The sequence below is a fragment of the Balaenoptera physalus genome, assembly GCF_965194825.1.
Source record: "Balaenoptera physalus genome assembly, chromosome: 17".
Taxonomy (NCBI): domain Eukaryota; kingdom Metazoa; phylum Chordata; class Mammalia; order Artiodactyla; family Balaenopteridae; genus Balaenoptera; species Balaenoptera physalus.
In genome coordinates this window covers 19,210,441-19,223,487 of record NC_138895.1, presented here as the reverse complement: position 1 = coordinate 19,223,487, position 13,047 = coordinate 19,210,441, and positions in this window count along the sequence as shown.

Genomic DNA, 13,047 nt, shown 5'->3' with positions numbered 1-13,047 from the left:
GTTGGGAATGTATATTGATACAGCCACTATGGAGAACAGTATGGAGGTTCCATAAAAAACTAAAAATAGAACTACCATATGACCCAGCAATCCCACTAGTGGGCATATACTCTGAGAAAACCATAATTCAAAAAGAGTCATGTACCATAATGTTCATTGCAGCACTATTTACAATATCAGGACATGGAAGCAACCTAAATGTTCAACAACAGATGAATGGATAAAGAAGATGTGGCACATATATACAATGGAATATTACCCAGCCATGAAAAGGAATGAAATTGAGTTATTTGTAATGAGGTGGACGGACCTAGAGTCTGTTATACAGAGTGAAGTAAGTCAGAAAGAGAAAAACAAATACCAGATGCTAACGCACATATGTGGAATCTAAAAAAACGGTACTGATATACCTAGTGGCAGGACAGCAATAAAGATGCAGACGTAGAGAATGGACTTGAGGACACGGGGGTAGGGGGGGAAGCTGGGACAAAGTGAGAGAGTAGCATTGACATTTATACGCTACCAAATGTAAAATAGATAGCTAGTGGGAAGCAGCCGCATAGCACAGGAAGATCAGCTCAGTGCTTTGTGACCACCTAGAGGGGTGGGATAAGGGGGTGGGATAAGGAGTGTGGGAGGGAGATGCAAGAGGGAGGGGATATGGGGATATGGGGATATATGTATACATATAGCTGATTCACTTTGTTTGTTGTACAGCAGAAACTAACAAACATTGTAAAGAAATTATACTCCAATAAAGATATTTTTAAAAAGAAAAAAGAAATGTTAAAATCAGCTGCTATAATTGTGGATTTGTCTACTCTTTTTAGTTCTGCCAGCTTTTGCTATGTATATTTTGAAGCTATGTTATTAGGTGTATGCAAATTTAGAATTGCTATATCTTCCTAGTGGACTAACATTTTATCATTATGAAATGTTTTTCATTATCTCTGGTACTATTTTTAGTGTTAAAGTCTACTTGTCTGGTATTAATTTAGCTCTGTCAGCTTTTTCTTTAGTTAATCTTTGTGTAGTCAGTATTATTTCTATCCTTTTATTTTAAACGTTTCTGTGTTATTATGTTTAATGTATGCAGCTCTACTTATGTATAGTTTTTAAATCCAGTTTTAAATCTTTAACTTTAATTTGTTTAGTATAATTGCTGTTAAGTTTTTTGGATATATACCATCCTACTATTTGTTTCTATTTGTCCCTCCTCTTCCAGGTTCCTTTATCTCTTGCCTTATGTTTTATTATTTTATATATATTTTATTATTTTGTTTCTTGTCATATTTCATTATTTTTAATACACTATTTTCTATATGCTTAGTAGTTCTTTTACTCATGTGTGTTTGTGTGTGTGTTGTATGTTTGTTTACTCTGAAATTGCCCTGTGAAATAACAGCCACTAGCCATGAGTTGCTATTTAAATTTAAATTTTAAAATATTCTGTTGGCAGCAGTGTAAAGATTACAACATCCATTCTTGACTAAGATAAATTAGTTTTATTACCTTACATTATTTCATTTACTCCCCTTTTAAGTTATTTGCTATTATTTTTGTTAATTTTAATTCAATATGTATATTAAGTCCCACAAGATATTATTATAGTTTTAGTTTTATTATAGTTTTATTATTATAGTTCTATATTGCCAAAATTTATTCAGGTTTACCAGTACATCTACCTTTTCCATTACTCTTTCTTTTCACTATCTCTATGCTTTCATCTATTTCTCTTCTGTCTGAAGAATACCCTAAGCGTTTCCTTTAGTGTGGGTATTTTGCTAACAAATTCTCTTAGCTTTGTTTGTCTGCAAGTGCCTTTATCCTCTTTGAAGGACATTTTTGCTGGGTATAGAATTCTAGTTTGGCAATTATTTTCTTTCAGTGCTTTGAAAATGTTGTGTTCTGCATTCCATTTCTTTTCTGTTGAAGTCAATTCTCAGGTCTTATTGTTGTTCCTTTGAAGATAGTCTGTCTTTTCCTATGTCTGCTTTTAAGGTTTTCTTTCTTTTATATTTTTAGACAGTTTTAGTATACTGTGCCTTTGTGTAATTTGTTTGTTTATTTGTTTAACTATCCAGATACAGCTTCCTAACTCTTCCTAAGTTTGTAGCTTTTTGTTTCTTATTAGTTTTGGAAAATCCTCATTCATTACCTCCGCACATATTGCATCTGCCTTATTTTTTCTCTCATTTTAAATTCTGTAATTCCCATAATGCTTATTTCATGTATATAAGAATTTTTCTCAATATCCCTTTAGTATCTAATGTTCTTTTTCGTGTTTTCCATCCTTTTTTCTATCTCCTCTTTAGTCTAAGCATTTTCTTCTGATTGATCTCCTGATACTCTAATTCCCTCTTCAACATCTCTAATATGTTGTTACACTCAACCTATGAGATTTAATTTCAGTTATTTAATATTTTTCGTTCTGCAATTTTCATTAGCTTTTTTAAAAATACTTTTCAATCTTTTGCTGAAATTTCCAATTTTTTTTTAAATTTCCTTGACCATATTAAGCATAGTTATTTTAAAGTACAAGTCTGTTAACCATCATCCATTTGTCCTATAAGTCTGTTTTTATTAGGGGTTATTTTTTTCTTGGTTTTCAATTATATCTTGTTTCTACATATAATCATGTAATCCACTTGAACTTCTTGCTCTAGAGTGTCTGAAGCTAGATAAATTATCTTTAAGCTAATATGGATTAGAATTTTATTCACAACCAAATTTGTTCATTTTAGAAGAGCTTCATCTCTAATTTCAAAGCATACCCTTATGTAAGTTCTCTGATTAGTCTGCAAAATCTACCAAAGCAAACAGAATTCATCTTAGATGTATCCTTTCTAATTTATGTTCTCATTACCAATAACTTGTGGGGAGGGGGGACAGGGAAAGTAAATGCTTTGCAAATGTTACTTTCAGACTTTACCTCAGCATTATTTGCTACCATCTTATACATGTTTCCAAATGATTCATCTAATTTTTTTATTTTAGACTCTACCCCATCTTTTCTTAACAAATACAAATAAATATCTAATATTTTAGATATTTATATATCTAAATATTGCTCTGAATATTCCTAACATTATAGTGCACAGAAAACCCTAGACTTAGTGTTAAAGTAGATTTTCATTCTGGGAATAGAAATTTTAACTGTCCTTAATTATTCAATTGTCCTTCTTATGTGAATTGTTATTAGCTTTAGAGATCTTACTTTTTATTGTTTGAAAAATAGAGAAAATATAGAAAGAATCTTTCCTGGAGGAAGAGAGGAAGTTCTCCAATCCAATCCCTTTAGCACACAAAGTCTACTTCATAGTGCCTAATCTGATTTCCTACAATTACTTACCTTTCCTCTTTCACCAACTTATCTTTGCTTTATAAAAATCCCTGAGAAAAGCAAAGAATACATTATAAGTAGGGACCATGATTGCATATCAAGGCCAATAACCGTGACATATCAATTCACATTTTGATGGCAAATTTCCTTATAAACCAGTCCTCTTCTGGCTCATTTGTTTTCTTTTCATTTAATCTCTGTCATGAAACTTCCTCTTACTTGTTTTTCTAATTTTGTCTTTATCTGAAAATTCCCTTAGTGCAAACATCAGCTTTTCTAAGTTTAGAATCTTACATTCCATTCAGCCTCTCATATACACAGTCATGTTCACAGTCCTCACTGTGAACAAAGAGTGAAATGGGCCACTTCCTTGGACTTTTTGACTTTAGACAAATAGCCAGGACTAGAAAACTATCACCTGGAGCTCTACAGTCCCTTTTATAGAGTAAGAGGCAGCCTGACCTATTCTCAGGTGTGCTTTTTCCTCCTCCTCCTGCACTCAAATTCTTTCTTTTTCTCCATTTCTCCAGCCACCATTTTGAATTGCTTTCACTTTGTGTCCTCCATCCCACACTGTCACTCTTTTAAACTCACACTTTCATCCTTAACTAATGTGATGAGTCTTTTTCCCATTACACATATAGTCCATCTGCTATCTTTCCTTGCAAAGGGGTCTGTACAGATAATCAGAAGCTATTTTGATTATTTCTGCTTTCTGAACCTTCTTTCCTCCTACTTTTCTAGTCATAAATCTGGGCAATTAGAGAAAATATTGCCTTACAAAATTACCCAGTATATTTAAATTCTACCTATGCACATGTCTCACTAGATACTTTCTAGGACCAATATAGCAACAAATTTGAGGTGCTTAATAAATATGTGTTGAATGAATAATATATGTTCACTCATAACAGGTATATGACTGCCTCTACTACCTCAGAAAAGTATTCTAGGCAATAACATAAGATTTGGACCTAGTTCCTCTAACTCTCTCACATTTACCTTTACACCTAAAATTTGCCAATATATTACTCAACTAAAGTATAATACTTAATTCTTTTAGCTAAGCCATCTCAAGCAGCCATTGAATTTCTGGATGAGGCAGTTTCTTCCCTTGGCCTGCACAGAGGTATTATTTCAAAATAAGCCATCTGTTCTCAATTCCATTCCACATTTTTTCCATATACAACTTTCATTGCCCCACTCTTAAAGTTTACATCATTTACTTTATTCCTGACACTGGCATCATCTCATATAAGGCCAACCCATGTGCATCTCATTGGCTAGCGAGCAGTCCCTGATAAGGTATTCAATCTTTTCTTTTTACCTGTAACTATTCTGTAAGGTCTGTTCCTCTTTGAAACTTCCTTTACTTTTTCTGATTACTTAGAAAAATGTGGTAAATAACCAGATACTAAAATGTTCCTTCTCAATCTATGATTTTAATTCCAATGCCAAGGGAGCCCATGTGCTTTAAATAAGATCAGGTGAGAGAATATAGGTACTAGAACAATTGACTGTAATGTGCTACAAAACAACAAGTTATAATTATTACCTTTTGAAAAGAAACCAAAACTCAGGACCTCAGGACTTTCTTCAGGAACCATTGTAAGAGTAGTAAGTTTCCTCTAACACATTAGCATCAGGAATACCCACTATAATTACCTGTTATCTAATGGAGAGCAGGAGCTTAATAAAATCTACCATTTGATGAGTATTTACTAAGTATCAGGCACTCTTAATTAATATATATACTTTTTTTTCTTGCTTACTCCTCCCCAAAACCCTAAGATGTAGGTATAATTTCCATTTTATAGTTAAGTAAACTGAGGGTTAGAGAAGTTAAGTGACTTGCCTAATATACTGAAACTGCTAAATGATGCAACTAAAGTTTGCACCCAGATCTGTGCCTAAATATGGTACCTATTAGACCCTTACTCTTAATTACAATACTATAATACTTTAAGAAAATAAAAACACATATTGATTAAATTTTTGAAGAGTAAAAAAGAAGAATAGAAAGTTAGACTGAGCAACTAGAAGGCAGCAGGCTCCTGGCGAGCAGGGACAAGCTTAGACTTGGAAAACTTCATATTCCCATATATAGATCCAATACTCATTTTTTTTGTTTTGATTCTCTAAAAATAAAACATCATTTTCAATATCCATCATTGCAAGCACTTTGGTTGGTGACTTGGTCTTTTGCTTTGTGCTTACAGGCACTATATTTGAAGAAGAGAAGGAGAACATCTCATTGAAAAAACAGAGTTCATTGAATAACAAAAAACTTTTTTTGACAGAGTTCTTATTAGATGTAAAAAAACAAAAACACATTGAACATGGAGTAGCATGTATTCACAAGTTGGCTAAAGTATAACCCTATAAAATCTTATCTTCAAATGGCTAAAGGATGGAAAATGACTGTTCTTGTTCTTTTTACAATACCTCATTGTTCCACAATATCTCTGTGAAATAAGATGCAATATCTGGATATCAAAGTAGGAATTCAAACTCTGACTCAGAAAAAAAGAAAAAAAGAATTAACATAGCCTTGCCTCTAGTAACTGCTTATCCTAGAGATACTTCATTGTTGTCCCAATTTTACGTGTTTTGAACTCACTGGAATCTGAAGACAGTAAAGGTATATTACTTTTGGCTCAGCATATGTAATTCCTGCTGCAATAAGTTTTCATCCAACCACAAAGGCAGCATGAATAACTTTTAAATGGAAATTGTAAGGAATACTTTTTCAGGTCAAGATTTAATATTATCTTCTAACTATATTAACCCAGAAACCTTCAACCAATGTGAAATTCCAATTCATAATTAATTTGGAAAGCAAAGGTTTAGCTTAAATATCCTTTTTCCAGAGTCATTAACCTTGCAAACATAATTTCTAAAAGTAAGAATAATCTCCCCTCTTGTGGAAACCGTAGTTCATTTTTCCAGGGAAGTTGACTCTGTCCTGTAGTATTCTAATTATTTATCCCTTCTAGTCATATTGAACAAGGGAACATGTCTATTTTCTAGTGGCATTCTTTAGTTTCTTTATCTTGAGAAAAGGAAGAAGTAATTTGAACTAACCAAACCAGTGGAAGACATTTTTAAAGAAAATTACATTTCATTTATTATATCCTTGCTATATCTTAAAATGAGGCAGCCCAAATATGAGAGAACTGGCTGGACAGTATTCCCTAAACTGTAAAAGCAACATCTTCCATTTTAATTACTTTAATCATGAACTTTATTCATTATATCTTCTCTCTCTTCTCAAGTATCTACAATTTAAAAAATAAATAGCCAACAACTTATTGATTTCTTTTTGTCATTGTTCTTTATTTTCCTTAGTGACTTCTTGTGCTTCAATTTCTTGGCAGCCTTTTAAAAACATGTGTTAAAAATCTACTTACCAAACTACACAATGTTATTTTATACCTTTCCAATTGGGGTAATAATCCTTAGGTATTAAACTTTACACAAAAAGTAGCCTTTTCCATACAGAAAGACCTATTATGGTATGGCTGGAGCACATTTTAAGAAAACTTTCTTTTAAATTTGCCTCTTTACCTGTGTTCAGTTCAAGAAATGGAATTCCCACACACTCATACAACTGGACAAAAAAGTTTCTGCCCTGAGCCCAGACACAGTCACTTTTATTTCAATCATGTCAGCACAGAATTTATACATCTAAATTATTCCATCATCTATCCCTAGATCCTTCCTTTCTCTCACCTCTTTATTATCCAAAGTCAATTCATAAACAAGTCCTGTCACCTCTACCACTAAAGCAAGAAGTCAGTAAGCTTGAAGGGGCAAAAAATTACATCTTTATTTTCTGTGTCTTCTAACCGAAATTTAAATTTCCTTCCATTATGAATGTAGTCAACATAGAGCAGTGTCTTTGACTTCATCACCCAAAAAAATTACAGATATTTTCATATCATATTGCTATTATATCAGTTATGTTAGATTAATGCTTATGTTTATCACTACTTTGAAATTACAGTGGTTATCAGATTCACTGCTAATTCTTACCATTTAATGTATGACTAAAGCTGCACATATATTCATATTTCACAAATTTATTTTTTAATGTTTTGATAACTACATTTGAATACAGCTGATTTCCTTTGTATTGTATGTTATGCATTTAAAACCATTATTCTAAAAGGTTTTTATAAGCTTCACCAGGCTGCCAAGGGGAGAACAAAAGCTGTCTTGAATGACAACATTGTTCACCATCTCCACCATGACCAGTCCATTATCATCTCCAGCCAGGATCATTATGATAGTTAGACTCTGCTTCCACTCTTGCTCCCTCCAAAGCCTGTTTCCCACAAAACAGCCACAGTCACATTTTAAAAATATAAATTGAATAGTATCACTCTCCTATTTAAAACTTCAAATGGCTTCCTATATACCTTATAATGATGTCCAGGCCCTGTAGTGATCTGACCACTGCCTACCTCTTCCACTTAATTTCAGCCTCTTCTTCCTCATTCACCTCTTTTGAGAGGTCTTCTCTGACCAACATATCACAATACCCATGCCACCCACCCACAGAGGTGCTGTCTCACTATAGTGTTCTCTTCTGCAGAACGCTTGTCTCTATTCTGAAATTAAACTCACTTGTTTATTGTTTGGCTTCACAAGCAGAATATAAACCAAATGCTCTGTGAAGGCAGAGATTTTGTCTATCTCTCTTCCTTTTCTCAAGCTATACCTCAACTTGTTGTGAACTCCATGCATGCGTGTGTTAACTATAAAAACAAAATGAGGATATCCTGGCTATAAGCCTTTAGAAGTAGTACAGAATTCTAGAACAATAAAAGCACAGAAAAAATCATGTCTATAAGACATGACACTAGACAGTTAGGCATCTGAAATATAATCTGTGTGCATCTGTTTGTATGCTTTCCTTCTAAAGATACCCATAAACTCTAACAGCAAGTGACCTTCTTGTGTTAGGTCTTCTCTTCAAACCTATGCGTTGGTGCACCAAAAACATGAACCAGTAGAGGGCGAGTTAGAACAGGCTACAGTTCTGAACATATATAATAAAACTCATCTGGGTGGCCAGAAAAAGAGAAAGCTATGTATGAGACAAAGATGAGTTCTGCATAGGCTTAGATGAAATTCATAGTAAGTGGAATTGATAAAATAAATCTATAATATTATATGCTTTATTTTCTTTTAACTGGTTTAAACCATGTCTCTCTACTTTTCTCTCTCAAAGTGTTTTTGAATATATAAAATATCTTTGCACATTAATTTTACAAAGTCACCTAAGTGTTGCATACAATTTAAATAGGGATTTCTCAGTTGTCTACCTTAATGTAGGTGAAGAGTTGGGCCAATATTTAAACCTCATGTATATTATTCTTTAAAATGGAGGACATTCTAAATGGATGGATGTGTAACAGATTTATTTTCCCAAGAAAATTCCGTTTAAAGTCAATATTAAAATGTCATTATGTTCCCTATGCGCACATAGGCACTGGCTGGGGAAGAAGGCATCTAAATGATTTCAGATAAAGTGCTAGATTTTTACTTATAATTTTCAATTACATATTTTTTAAATTCTCACAAATTCATGGAACATAGGTATAATTATGATTAAACCAAGACTCATGGAAATTATTATGATTATTATGATTAAACCGAGACTTATGGAAATTAAGTAACTTGCTCATGCTAATGCTAGCCCTTAGGGAAGCTGAGATTAATATCCAGTCTACCTGTTCTTCCCACTATGGCATAGAAAAATACTAAAGTTTACTAGATTTCAGACACACAGAAGCGCTGGTTAGTTGTAGTAACATGGAAATTGAAATGATAGGGAAAAGACATAATTTATGGTTGATTTAAGCCAGAGATTGCAAATAAGTGCAACAAATAATCTCCCTTTCCTGTGCCTTTTTCAAGCACGGCTAATCATTCACAACACTTCCCCACCCCCCAAATCCAGATACAGCCTTAAAATCTTCTGGAAGACTCCATGCAAAGTAACGCATTACTGAACACTCGGAGATGACAGAGGAAACTAAAATATTCGCCATGTCTCTTCTAGGTAGCAGTGTACATAACTGAATAAAATTTCACTGCAGCTGATTAAAGATAACCTATTTTCAGAAACAAAGATTGGACATGCATCAAACACACAATGGAACTCACTGCCACTTCACCCAATATTGACTATTTCTCACAAACACCTTCAAATGCTTTACCTCACTCAACTTGCAGAAATAGTCCTAACGTTGTAATTAAACCATTTAGAACATACAAAGTTAAAGTAATTGCCTTTCTTTTTAAATGTATAGTGTTATTTCCAGTCTAAATAATCAAGTTGTCTAGCATTCCTGAGGATCTAAGTACTCAATATAGACTAATTCTCCAAAAACCTAAGGTTTATAATTTAAAGGACCAATATTTAATTTTTTTGAAAGTCACCATTATAAAATATATTATAGGGCTTCCCTGGTGGTGCAGTGGTTGAGATTCCACCTGCCAATGTAGGGGGAGACAGGTTCGAGCCCTGGTCTGGGAAGATCCCACATGTCGCAAGGCAAATAAGTCCGCATGCCACAACTGCTGAGCCCGCATGCCACAACTACTGAAGCCCGCACATCTAGAGCCCGTGCTCTGCAACAAGAGAAGCCACCGCAATGAGAAGACCGTGCACTGCAACGAAGAGTAGGCCCCCTCACCGCAACTAGAGAAAGCCCGCGCACAGCAATGAAGACCCAACACAGCCAAAACAGTAAAATAAATAAATTTTAAAAAATAAAAATTAAATACATTATACATCCCCCAACTTATTTAACAGAATGTACTGAGCATACTTTGTGTTCCTTGGGACGAAACAAAGTCAGTATTATAAATTGCATAGTTCATTGTTTTTATGCACAACATCATTTGATTTTCTTTGCCATTTTATCCATTAGCTACCAGGTCTTGCTCTTACTATTCTTTCTACCTCTGTCTCCTCTAGATGAATGCCTCTGACTTATTAAGAGCTGTATTATTTAACACTCTATTACTGATTCAAAATGGTCCATTTACAGTTGTTGCATTCAAAAGAAAAGAAACCTATGTATTTGAAGGTCCTTAGTGGTTTTAATTACCCCCCAAGAAAGCCCAGTAATGGAAAAAGATTGTGAAAGGGCATCAGGGGATATAGAGTTGACTCCTCTATCTACTGCACAGAGAGAGAAAATTGGAGTGATTCCTCAGGGCTGGCAGAGAAGGAATAAAAGAGTCAGGAGGACTGGCTCAGGATCTGAAGGGGACTGTACCCCAAACTGGGTACATTCTACTTTTTGACCAGTTATGCCTGTCTGTAAACACCTTGATCTTTAATATTAGAATTTTTGCCTCTATGATATGGAAAATTGAGGTAAATTCCTCTGGATTTGAGCAGTCTAGGAAATCATTGTAAGTGTTCAAGCCAAAATGCCTGGGATTTTATCCCAATATTTAATATAAATGTGTGGATAATTGCACTAATTCATTATTTAATTCTACTATACACAGTCAGACACTAGTGTATGGGAACACTTTGTACACGAATATCAAAAAAAAAGCATAGAATATATAGTCCTATCAGGTGGGCAGAGTTTTGGAAAGCAAGACTCTTCCCTTGGTTAAACTGGAATTTCAACTTGAAGTGACACAGAAGCATTTTAAAAAGTAGTTATATAGGGTAAGCGATTTTCCCAGTGTGAAAGCTGAATATAAAAAATACCTTTTACAGAGAGGAAATTTCTGACAGAACCTCAAATTTAATCAAAAGTAATAAAATTAGTGAATGAAGAGCTTACTTTTCTTTAGGGAGAATTTGGCAAAAGAATGTATTTTCAACACAGGATTAACATGTGGTAAGAGAAAAAAATGAAGCATTGTTTCCAAACTAAACTTTAAATTTTAACACAAAACACCTTTATTGTTTTTGATCCAGCTAGTAACTTGCACTGTAGACAGATTTAGACCATTAGCATCAGTCAATAGTATGTCATATGGAAACACTCCAAAGGCCAAGAGAGCAATAGAAGCCTTTAAGAAAACCAGGAATCCATAGACACACTTTAAATTCTATGAGGTACCATTGAATCAGCAAGAACAGTAGGTTGATAAAATAATTATGTTGTCCACAGCTATATTGTCCAGGGTTAGGTTCTTTTCCAACCTTTTTTTTATAAAACAAATGAAAATAGAAAATGGATTTCCAATGAATGGACTGATTTGTAGATTTGTAACTGTCCCACTTGTAGTTATATTTGGCATAACTTCATGCTTTCCTATAAGGTATACTATTAAGTTAGTCTCTAACCTTACCCAAAACCAAGAAAAGGAAAGGAACGCTGACTAGAATTATGTATTCAAATAAAGACCTTAATTCTAATACATGTACAGCCTATATCTGGCATCCTAGCGGATGTTGCCCCATCCCCACATTGTATGCCTCCGAGCTGGTATTCCAACTGGGTTTTCAGCAAACCATTACAAACCTCTAAACTGCTGACAGTTTCTGGGTGGTACGGTACGTGATTAACAAGTGAATCTCATGGTCATGAGTCCACTCCACTCCTGTACCTGCTTTTTTGTAAAGTGGGTCCCCTGGTCCAAAGCAATGTTCTCTGGGATCCCATGCTGGTGGATCAAGCACTCTTTAAGTCTTCAGTTAATGGTGCAGGAAAGATAACTCCACACCTGAATGTACCTATTTCTGGGAGAACAAGTCACTAATACTTCCAGGATGAAAGACTCCATTGTAGTCAATTTGTCATCAGTGGTCAACTGGTCTCCTCAAGGAATGCTGCCATATTGGGGGTTGAGGAAGGTCTCTGCTGCTGGAAACTTGAACATTTCACAATGGCAGTGGCTAGATCAACCTTGGTACTGGGAGTGTGTGCTGTTGGGCCCATATATGCCCTCCATCTCTGCCTTCTCAGCCACTTCTTTCATGAGCCCATCATGCCAGCACTAGGTGGCCAGTTACAAAGGTTGACAAACATCAGTTAACCAGGTGATCTTGTCTACTTTTTTGTTAACTCCTTGTTCTAAGAAGGATGTTCTCTGGTGGGTGTAACATGTACAAAGATCTCCACACTTCGTGCCCACTCCCATATTTTAGTCCACTTGCCTTTACTCCAGACTTCCTTGGCCCTCGTCTTTCCTTTTTTTCCCTTCCAGATCCCTAGCCAGACGTCTATATATCTTCTAATTTCCAACTATTTTTCTTTCCCCACAAAGTGGTTCACCAGGAGGACTTTTCCTTACCACCATCTTTCAAGACCACCCCTAAAGCCTTAGTGCAGCTGCCATCCATTTTCAGCTTATACTCACATACTGAGCCAGCGCCTCTATAAAATTAAGCTCAGACTTTTCACTCCTGCATCAGGACTCCCCATATGGCCATAGGCACAACCTGAAGAAAGAGCACTGGTGCAACTATGGTGGGTGACGTCTGGGCTACCTGCTCATGCAGTTTGCTTAAAACCCAACAGAGTTTGTGCCTCATTCTTCATGGTAAGAGGGTCAAGATGCGCTAATTTGTCTTTTATTTCTGAGGGGATATCCTGTCATGACCCCCACTGCAGATATCTAAACACTTTTTAGAAATGGATGGTCCCTGAGTCTTTGAAATATTTATCTCCCCACTTTCTGGAGCTCATGTTTCCCCTCAAGGTTTCCAGTGTGGCTAC